Source organism: Diuraphis noxia, unplaced genomic scaffold (assembly GCF_037042655.1).
Source record: "Diuraphis noxia isolate RWA-SAM2 unplaced genomic scaffold, SU_Dnox_SAM2 contig0004, whole genome shotgun sequence".
NCBI lineage: Eukaryota > Metazoa > Arthropoda > Insecta > Hemiptera > Aphididae > Diuraphis > Diuraphis noxia.
Genome location: NW_028301714.1, coordinates 46,212,197 through 46,224,291, shown reverse-complemented (window position 1 = coordinate 46,224,291; position 12,095 = coordinate 46,212,197). Strand labels below are relative to the sequence as shown.

Below are 12,095 nucleotides of genomic sequence, written 5' to 3'. Positions count from 1 at the left end.
GTCTACGAATCGCGATATTTGGCGAGACAACGGTAAATAATAACACAACGAAAATGTCGGCTGGTAGAAAGAGATGCGTCACTCTCAACGTAGTACAGTCAGATGCGCCGTGGTGCATTCGTGCGGGTAGTGTAAAAGCTTTCTCGGGGGCATTTAAAGTCGGGTTTCTTTTGTCTATCACCCTCTCTCCAACTCAACTATCTTCTCATCCTCCTCATCCTCATTCTGTATTTTATATGACACTCTAATAAAGATTGCTGGCATCGGGAATTATATGAGGTGAGATTAATACGGGTGTATGCAATAAAAACGATTTCGCTATGTTAGGCGTGTATGTGTGTTTTTCACCCTCAGGTCTTTTTTTTTCAATTGCGCGTCCATCGTTTTTCTGTACATGTTTGTGCTAAGAATGAAAGTCCCAAGGCTCAATTTTGCCACCAATGAAGGCGTACAAACAATTGTGTTAACGATTTTTGGCTTTATATTATATAAAAAGAAAAATTCTTCAATGGAACAGTTTCCTTCCTCGAGTTCAGCAGGGGTTTTGTTTGTAGTATTATCATTCTATGGAAAATATTAAATTTAAGGAAATACAGAAAAAGTTTAATAGACACTTGAATACTATCGTCTGAGTTTAGGTAGGTACTAATAACTGGTATAATTACCGGACTTTTTAAAAATGTTAAGTATATAAACATAATAAAGATCAAAGATTTAAACATTTTTTTGGATGGTTAATTTTGAATTATATTTTACCGAAACAATTTTTTTCAAACTCATTATACTTTTATGTAGTTTTATGTTATAAATTATAATTTATAAGCAATAACAAGAGTTAAATTGTATGGTTAAGTTGGATTCTTAATGTTTATACACCTAGACGTATGTTTGGTTAGGTTAGGTTTCTACACAATCTGTTACATTATGTAGGTGTATAATATGTTTAACAATTTACCTATAAATGTTGTTGGTCAAATAATGGTTTGTATGTTATGTTTTGGACCATTACCATAAGTTATATTTTTTATTACCAGTAAATATAATTTAATACAATTTAATTTTTAATTACCTATATGGATATAACTATAGCATATAAATTTTTCTTATCTTAGGTAGATATACAATTAAATTATAAATTTTTAATAATTCTTTTGTATAAAAATTATTTTAATAACTACTCCATGTCTCCAATTCACAGATTCACAGTCATATGTCTTTGATTATTTCACAGTAAAATATTGTACAATAAATGATTACGGGATTCACTCTTTCGCGTTCCATCTGGCGTACATCATTTTTTATTATCAGCGCTAGTCATTGTCCAAGTCAAGTTGGATTTAAATCACCGATGTCACGTACACGATGTCGAATTACGAGCTGAGTATACTCTGTATATATATCCATGAGCTTTATAAATCTGGCTAGGAATCCTATTCTTCCTTCTACATTCCCTTACTCCACCAAATACCATAAGCCGTTCATATAATGTCGGACAAAAATAATGCTCTTGCTCGTTTTACGGTTAGTCTTGATATAGTTTGAAAAAGGTTTGGGTGAGGGTAGTTCTCTAGGGCATTTCACAAGAAAATAATATAGAGAAATTTCTCTTACAACGTGGTCAGTGCTTTTGTAGTTCACTCATATTTTATGAGTGTGTGTGAGCATGTTTATGTGTATATAAAATAAATTGTATATAATATATTACACTCATAAATATATATGCATGCATCATACATGTGTGTTATTATAGAATCCTGATGAAGTTTTCCAGTCTGGTTAAGCTGGTGGACTTGCATATCGCATTTTTTATGCAAAAAAAGGGATGCTCTGGGGGGTAAAATTTAATTTGTACAATGCGCCTAAAGGATTATAACATTGCTTGAACTCAACCGACCGTTAAATGAAACCGATTCTCGAACGAGTGTTCACGCGGAAATCGGATAATTTTGTATTTTAATTGAATAGATTTATTGTAAATCCGTTGCCAAGTTTAAAGTTCGAAGTGATAGAATTGGTTGTAGAAAGTACAAAGAGTACAAAGATATTTTTTTAAGTTTTATACGTTATAATATTTAATATATTATTGTGTATATACAATAATACCTCTCTATAACGGATCCTCTATTAAAAGAAATCTTTCTTATAACAGAAAATGTCAATAGTCCTAGTGCAAATAATATTATATGCGATTTCTACCTCTTTATAACTGAAAAATTGTTTGTCCTATGCGATTCCGTTTAATTGTATTTAGATAAATATTATTTGATTAGGTTGGTGTGTAAATATGCTATTTATTTTATACATTCACTGAAGTGAAAACTATAGTTACATCAACTATAGACATTCCTTTAATATTATAAGTGCTCATTAAAAATTAATTAATAGTTTATTATTTTTTAAACTGTATTTTATTAAATAATTGTTGAAACTAATTGTAATCACGAAGTTTAAATAAAAAATGTATTAACTATTATACAACAAATAAAATATTAATTAATTATTTTGGTTTTCACCATAGTTTATACAAATTGTATATTATAATAATTATACGCAGTTTATTTAAAAAAAAATAAAAAAATAATGTTATTTTACAAAGATATTTTGTATTTGTAGTAGTTTATAAAACAAAACTAAAACCGTTTAGTTTTCGTCATGTTGTTTTAGATCCCGAAAAAGAGAAAAAAAATGGTTCCCTACTTCAAACGGCTTCGTCGTTTTGTCGACGTGACAAATGGCGTTTGTTTGCCCCTAGGAAAAAAACATCCCCCAAACGATTACTAACGGCTAAAAGTTGCACCACCACATTGGGTAGAATTTGTCCATGGGATTTATAAAGAATGGTATATAAACTGCTGTTAAAACTTGACCCAAGGGGATTTTCGTGTTCTTCGCCTTGCGAGTTGGCCACAATAAACACGTCGGGAACACCCAAGTTACGCTAATTGCAAAAGCTTTAAGAATTACTTATGTAAAGTTTTAAATGCGTATTGTAGATCTGTAGAATGTAATGAAGCATGAATTAAGATTTTTATAATAATTTTGCATTATATGCTAATATCGTATTACTGTTTATGAATACATTTGAAATATAATATGTTTTCAAGAAATAACTAAAATACTGTAAAGAAATTACCATCAAATAAATTGATTATGATATTGTGTATGTATTTAAAATGAATAACTACTGTTCTATACCTGCGGTTAATGGGGGCATGTGGCTGAATTCTTAGCTCCTTTGTAGTGTTTAAACATTTAATAAATTAATTAACTAACCAGTAAATCAAATTATTGTTATTGTTGCATGTAAAATGTATCTTATATTATATATGGAATATGTAATATATATACCTATGATATATAGATATTATTTAGGTTTTTATAATTCATAATAATATTATATATTATAATGATTGTCATGTGGATTTGTGGCTAGTAAATGCTAATATATCTAACGTAAACTAATTCTAGAACATTGTTTTAAAAAAGTTATTGTTAGGGACTAACATTAATATATAAACTAATTTGATGTAGAGTTTACTGTATAATCAGAGAAGAGGTAGATAAATAATAGATATGTTTTATCATATTTAAAATATTTAAATTTTAATGTAATATTTTAATTGATTACATAATTAATTTTAAAAATAATTTACAGCTGGTATTGCCCATATAACAGCACAAAATAATAAAAAATATTTTATTTTATAAGTCAATATTTTGGCTTTTGGGTATGCATTTATGAAATCAAGTACTTATACTTAACATTTAACCATTAAAAAATATAACCTATTTTATGTATTTATTTTCAATATTATATAGTAATAAATAAAGTCTGTATACTTTTTAACTTTTTTTTATGAATAAGAAGAAAGCTTCGATAGCGTAACCATTGACTTTTTAACATATGGTAAACTATTGTTGGTTAAAACATTTAAATTTAAATTTAATATGCCAAATATTATTCGTGAAGAAGTTTAAATATATTGGAAAAAAATTAGGAATATTCATTACATTTTTATGTACGATATAATGTATAATATGTACACATAAGATTATTTAGTAATATAATATATAAAATTATTTATGTAACTTTTTTGATTTGAATGTTTAATACGAGTAGTATGAAGTTGTCTTATTATGAGTTTAAGTACGTATTTAGGTAGGTACTATCCTTCGCATACCTATTATAATTATAAAAATGTTTGAAAAAAATTGGGTTTTCTTAAAACATTATATAATCCTTTGTAACATACTCGTAATAATACTTTTTTGTTGATGATATTTTTGGGAGTTTTAAACTTCTTAACATTACCTTGAATTTTCAGCTGTAAAGGTAATAATAAGTTTATTGAAATGTTCCTTTTTATATCGAATTTCATTTTTTGTTAGGAAATAATCAAATAAAATGTATTTCATAAGAATGTTTATATTTTTACAGTACCTATATGATATAGTCTACACTCCATTACTATAGTCGTTATTAAATCATGACATCATGTCGTGTACCATAAAATAGATGGGTTGCGATTGGCGTTGTTTGGAAGTAATGCTGAATTTTTGAAATGTGCCGGACAAGAAAAAGTTATGTTCCATTGGTAGTTGGTACCTACACAACTTATTCTTATGATAGGCGGTCCCTGACACCTGCAGACGTGTGTATATTAGGGTCATTTTTTGAAATGTCCAATATAATATAATATAAATAAGATAGAATTTTGCTTTCAGGAAACACGACCGTCGCCATATTATGTCGTTTTCCTCTCTCTCTCTCTCTCGAATACAAATCACATGAAACACATCAGTTGATGGAAAAAGAAAATCTCAAACACGCATTTGTGCACTTTTGGTCACAAATAAACGTTTTTATTCCCGTAAGGCCGTAAATGAAATATATTGTTGTGTGCATTACGAAGGCAGGTACCTTTTGAATAGTATTCCTGAGTTAGTTGTACCAGAACAAAGTGTTATCCTTATACGATATGTACAAAAGTGTCGGGATGGTGTCCAGACTGTCGCCGCCGGCGGCGCAGAACGTAGACGGCTGTATTATTGATCGTCTGGTTTTTAGCCTGTTGCAGAGGCGGCGGTGAAGGCTCCCGCCAAATTCAGTTTTATTGTCTGCATGTTTCTCTGTTGACATACGTATTTATATTAAATATATATGATTACGATATAGGGGAATAAATTGAAAGGGTTGTACGCCAATTCTGATGGTATGATCTTATTCTATACCCACTGCCGTCGCCGTCGCCTCTGCTGTTTAATTAATACTGAGTCGACAGGAAGCCTTATTATTAAAGTACATTTCAGTTTTTATTAGGTAGCTTTATTTGCAGATTGAATGTAAAATACTCAAATGTAAGATATAAATAATAACAGTCAAATGATACAATTTAGGTGGGAAATGTTCGTAGATAATAACCATTAAAATATTGTTTGCATAATATTATGTAAATACTATATGGGAATAAAAACAATGCAATTTTAACTGTAACCATAGTTGGAGGTACTAATTTTAAATTTAGGCAGTGATGAGTATTTAACTTATAAATTTCAGGTAATCTACTGCAAAATAAAGAAAATGTAAGCAATAAAATGTACACCATTTTTGATCAAATAGTGAAAAGAAAATTCAATTGGTAAGAACAATATTCATTTACAATAAATAAGAAATATAAATCTTTTAAAAAAACCTTTATTTATTTTTCTGATCCATCTATATTAATTACTTATCACACTAATTTTATCTTAAACGTCTTCACTGTTCTGCAAGGAAAAGATAATTCAAATACCTATAGTTATGAAGATAAAGATTTTTTTTATTAAGAGGAAATATAATTTTCTTTAAGTAGATAATATTTTTATTTTTATTTATTTTTATTTTTAAAAGAAATTTACAATCTATACCTTAGGCACAATGAGTAAATGTGAAACAGAAAATATATAAGGTATCAAAAAAATTAATATTAATAATAAAAAGAGTTTACAATAAATTATATAGTACATATGTTATGTTTGATGAGAGCAGCCACCCATTAATGACACTCTCGCAAAAGTAGCTAATATAATATGATATTATATAGTATTTAAATTATTTATGATTTGTACTATTGAATAAATAAAATATATATGAAGATACATATCAATATATAAAGATCAAATTGTAGGTATAGCATTTATCTCTAAGCATAATATTTATAACAACTTAAAATTACTGTCAGTTTCAGCGTAAATCAAATTCTTTAGAAAACTAAAAGTTGGGATGTTTTAACCGTATGTAAGGTTGCATTCTTTATACTCGGTGTCTGAAAGTTTTTTTCATTCTTTCTTCTGCACAACCTCGTGTTTTTAGTAGCAGAAAACTCTTGTAAACTCATCAGATGGTCCCTCGGGCAAAACGTGATGTGAATACCAGTGACGTCTAGACGAATTAACTCTACCCGATAGTTGTGAGCTAGATTCTGCTGAACATTAAGTTTCGTGTAGTCCATCAAATTTCATTATGTCCGAACGATTCAGTTTAGCAATTTTGAAAGATTTATTTTATAATAAATGTTCATATTTTTGAGTACAATAAATTTAAATTAATGTAATTTTAAAAATGATTTCATATTTTTCAATTATTCATGTTTTTATACGTGGTATATTAATTAAATATAACACTTATTGCTTATTCACGCAGTATAATATACTAAGACTTTTTTGGTTAAAAAGATATTCTTAGTATGTTGTAGATAGATATTTAAATATTATATGGTTATTAATTATTACGTTTGTATTCAACATAGTCCTAAGCGTGAGAATATTAATTATATTTTGCTAACATTAAATTAATTTAAATACTATTGTTTTCTGAATAAAAATATCGATCAATACTTTGAAAAATAAAAAGCAAACAACATTGTTTAGCTATATTTAAGTTGTCTTTTGGTTGTGAGGCAGTATGCTGAGCTATGAGGGATTTGGTCGCCATCTTTTGTGCAACTAAAGTAAAGGAATAAGGGTGATATTTTCTACGTGCTTTGAATTATAATTTTTCTGTCCAACATTTTGTACTTTTATTACTTTAAAGTTGAAAAATAAAAATGCAGAGAAATTAAAATATAATTTTGACATGAGCTTAAAATTTAAAATATAAATGTAAAATTATTATAGATCATAATTATATTATAATTTATTTTCTTATAAATATACATATATATACGCATTATATTATATCCATCTACTTGTATATTATATTTATCTTTATACTATATATATATATATATATATATATATATATATATATAAATAATTAAATTTGATTTTTTCAATAATTCAAAGTTTCTATTTCAATATTGAATGTAGTTTGTTGAATATGTTATACTTAAGTACTACATAATATTATATATTTCACTTATTTCATTGCGTTCATTTGCATATATTTGTTACTTTTTTTTAGAAATTAGTTAAAAACATATAGATAATTTTTACTCATTTAAATTTAAAATTGTATGATAAATATTAGGTACCTTTAAATCATGATCATTTATGTATAAGTTTATATTTAAAAATAATAGGTATATCTCAAAGTTATATATTATCGCATATTATAATTTGTATAATATGTGTGATAGTTCTATTTCGTATTTGAGAAACTTGACTATATAACATACTTTGATATTTTGATGTCATTACTCATCAGTGACTTACAAGTCACTTAATATTGGTAGGTAGTAGGTATTAATAAAACTGTATATTATTCCTAACTCATCACAACGGTTTGTTAACATACTAACTGCCGAGTCATTGTTCAATGTTCATACGTCGATACATTCATATAATATAATGTGTTGCATATTATTACACCCAAAACTGTACAATGTTTATAGATGAAATGAAAACACGCGTTTTCTACATAAGTACGTCAGCGTCGTATTTACGGGGGGGGGGGGGATTTGGGGGATTGATCCCCCCTTGGTCTTTTTTTCTATTATTGAAGAATTTACCATATATAACTAGACACTAAATCGTGTTTAGTATTTTTATGTTACTTTTATGTGTGATATTCAATGGGTCATCCCCTGGCCCTCCGTATAACAATTCTTAAATACGCCGCTGAAGTACGTTGTAGTGTAGGCATGCATATTAATAGATATGACGTGTACAATAATATTAAGATTGTGTTATTTAATTTGTAGTGTATGCATATACCTAATATAATATGAAAGAACCTAATATGATAAGTGTTGCGGCAAACTTTGTTCCTTTTCGCTTATAAGGAAGACCAGGAGGACCGTTTATATACCACGAAGGCACGGGAGGTTTATACAGGGCACTTGTAATGTATGTAATGTTAGGCGTCTATGTAAGACAAACATTTGGCAAAACCAAGTTACGCGCCTATAGTGGGAGTGTGGTGGGGATTGGTGAGGTGACACCCAGACAGTGGTTGTTGTTCACGCGACCGGCGAACAAGTCGGGACATGTATAATATATATATATATATTATATATATATATATATATATATATATATATATTTATAAAGTGGTGTATAGTATCTTCGGCTTCCGGAACGTCTTTGCATGTTACAGAAGGTTAGGTCAGGCGGCGCGCCAGCGGCAGAGGCCCCGGTGAAGACACGGCGCGTTAGTTAGTTTGTAATGAGTTTTGCCAGCCGACAAAATTAAACCTTCCCCCCAGCCCCTCAACAGGATCATCATATACACCCTCTGGTCTGTAGATATTTCGTCCCCACTCTTCGCACATCAACAGCACAATAACTCCACGCGCGTGTGTGTGCTACTCGTCGTCGCTTCAATTCCGCATATTACGTCCTCGGGCAATTTAGTCGCTGCTAAATGTAATGTGGTTTTCAAATTGATTTATTTTCTTAAAGACCCTGTGAAAATCTATATAGAAGTGTCCACAATTTGTATGTATGTATGTTTGAAGAAAAATTCACCGTATATTTGGACCAAGAAAACATTTCTATTGAATTATAATATACCTATATATATTTATCCTCTAGTCCCCGTTGTTATGTTTAAGTCAGGAAAGAGTTCTATAGGTATTGTTTTTTGTTATTTTTATTCCTTGTAAACCAAAATGCTATAGTGATAAATAATGTATAGTAAGTTTGCCTTCGTACTATCCATTAAAAACGAGTATAGCTATATCCTACATTCTTACTTGCATAACAACAATATATTGAATTCACAACATAAAATTATATCACGTATTTGATTTGTCGTAGATGCTTTAAAATATATTTTCTCATTTTTTTTCTTTCTAAAGTACTTTTATTTACTAATTTATCTGTTCATAGTCTACCTATATGTTTTAAATGTTTTAACACTAACTGTGTATTAAATAATACTTGAATTATTAAAAATAAATGTGTTGTAATTGAATCAAAATTCTAATTTTTTAATTTCTCTCATAAAAGTACAGTCTTAGTATTTATTTCATCAAGCAATACCATTAAGTAGATTTATAATATTATCCTTATGATATTGATCTTAATTTTTATTGTTTACTAATGAAAATATGGTTTTGAATTTATTTAATTAAGAATAAGATAATTTTCACAATATTGATAATTCTATTATTGTTTAAAATAATACAATGTGATATTATTAATATTTAATATTTTGTTATTCATGATAATATATTTATATTTTAATACATTTAATTACCATAAATACAATTAATAAGTTGATTATTTGACAGATTTAACCGCAGTGGTTTTAAGGCTTATATATATTATAACATGCATTTTACTTTAAACTCGAAATCCTATATATATATATTATTTATTCGAGTTCACCTCAAATATTTCAGTAAATTCTTTAACTTAAGTTGAGATTCGATTAAACTTTCAGGTAGATATTAGCGCGATGGAATTTTATGTTTTTTTTTTTTTTTATCAAACGTGTCGGTATAAATGAATATAACGAAAATATCTAACAGAAACATAAAACCTTTGAAAACATTTTAGATATTTCACATTGTATACTGTAGTTAAATTAGAAAATTCCATTCCATATCATATATGCATATCCATTAAATTATTTTCTGTGTTTAATTTTACAATTTTTGATTGTAACAATAATATTTATATTTTTATATTCAGTTGCTATCATAGATATTTTGTTTTTATTCTTATATAAAGCTCTACTAGGTTTTGTCGTCAACACTACTGACAAAGGTCGGAAAAACGTCAACGGAAAAGGCCACAGCATAAACAAGTATTATAAATCCACTCACAGAAAAAAAAGCAAAGCTGATGGAATAAAAGCAGCCCGCGGTATTTACCGTACTTGATCCTAATCGGATTCAGTTTAATGTTATGCATAGAAGCTTCTTCGATGTCCCTCGAGACCATTTGAATCTTATTGTGCATATGTGCCTATATTAGTTTAAAAATATCAAACATAATATTAAATTTTATAAATTTGGTACTTAGTAGCTTAAAATTTAATTTATGGTATATTAATATATTATTCTATGTATTTTTTAATTACCATTAAATCAAGACTTTAACAAAGAATTTTCCGAAATTCAATGGCTTGTCTTTGTGTTATATAATATTCAATGTAACATAATCGAATATTCACAATATTATTAAGTCATAATACGTATAGGTTCAAAAATGTATTTAAAGTTTACATGATTACGGCAAGAGATGATCATTTTTTTAAATACGAGTTTAATAACATGAATATTGAAGCATGTTATTTGAGTTAAAAGGTTAAATATAAATTAATAAAAAAATATATATCAAACGTGCATGATTTACATGGAATTATAAGCATAGTACGATGTATTGGTACAATAATAATATTATACAATCGACATAATACGATTATTCTATGATTAAATATACTTCTGCCAAATACTTTTTATGCATGATTTAATTAATAACTCAAATCAACAGTTAAACATCAATACATTATGTGTAGGACTTAAAAAATGTATAAGCTAGTTTTAAGTATATATATATAATATATATATATATATATATATATATATATATATATACATTTCTTTAAGATTCTTTTTAAATTATTTCTATATTAGAACTTATAATTGTTTGATATTTATACATATTGCATATCCTAATTCATTATTTGATCTCAATATTTGTCCATAATATATTTATTTGGTTTGTTTATTTTGAATATCGTGTTTTACTAAAATATTATAAGTATACTTTCTTATGAAACCAACGGTAATCCCTAAAACCACATTTCAACGAAATATCTTTCACTATTTAAATTTTTTATACTTAAGATGTGATGAAACGTGCAATGTTGTAGAATAAAGCCCTTAATAATAACCTTTAATATTATACTTAGAGCTGCACGCTTGGACCCACGTTGTACACGAAAAGCATTGAAGCGAACTTGAGAGTTTTTTTTCGTCCTCCTCGTCCCCTAAACACAGTTAATATTATCAGCTTAATATAATCTCAATTTTTCCTGCTCTCCACATGGACCATTGATTAACCCCTCGCGTAAAAATATAGTCGACCCTTCAATATTATTATTAACTCATAAAAAGGGTATGTATATATCATATTATATGCATGCACGTCAAATCCACCGGCTCTTTTCCGTATAATATTGACAAGCTATAGGCCTGTGATGTATATTTTCCTGGATTATGGCAGTATTGTTGAGGGGGGTGGGGGTTCAGTGGCGGGGGAAGATGACACAGTGGACATTGCGGAGTGGTAGTTCAAAAACGCCGCTGCACAGCCACCGGCGACCAAGTGAAAAATCGATAATATAGCGCACCAGTATTATATGCAAGCCACGACGGCTGCAACGGTACGACGGCTGTTGTTCGTCTAGATAATAATACGTCCTATAGCTCATATCAATTCGCGCAGTTACGTCATAATAAAATAATTTGATATAATTAGGTATTATTGTATTACTTATACAATATAAACATAGGTTGCATTGGTTATAATATACACGTGTATAGCATTATTTTTAATGTTTCTGGATTGATAATACGAAATTAAAAATTAACGGAAGAAGATGAGTTTTTTAATTTTTAACGAGCACAATTTTATAATCCTTAAGTCCATAATGAAATAAACTT

The 12,095-nt window shown here is 28.2% G+C and overlaps 1 protein-coding gene across 3 annotated transcripts in view; it reads left to right on the top strand.

Annotated features, from left to right (window-relative positions):
• The window catches only part of LOC107166827 (discoidin domain-containing receptor 2-like), a 323,537-nt gene that overhangs the window by 69,809 nt on the left and 241,633 nt on the right, over window positions 1-12,095 (top strand). The window contains exon 2 of one of the 3 annotated variants that reach the window (XM_089225582.1): window positions 5,558-5,639. The exons of the other annotated variants lie outside the window; for them this stretch is intronic. The gene's annotated coding sequence lies outside the window, so the exon portion shown is untranslated. The remainder of the gene's footprint in view (window positions 1-5,557; window positions 5,640-12,095) is intronic. 3 annotated transcript variants of the gene reach the window in all.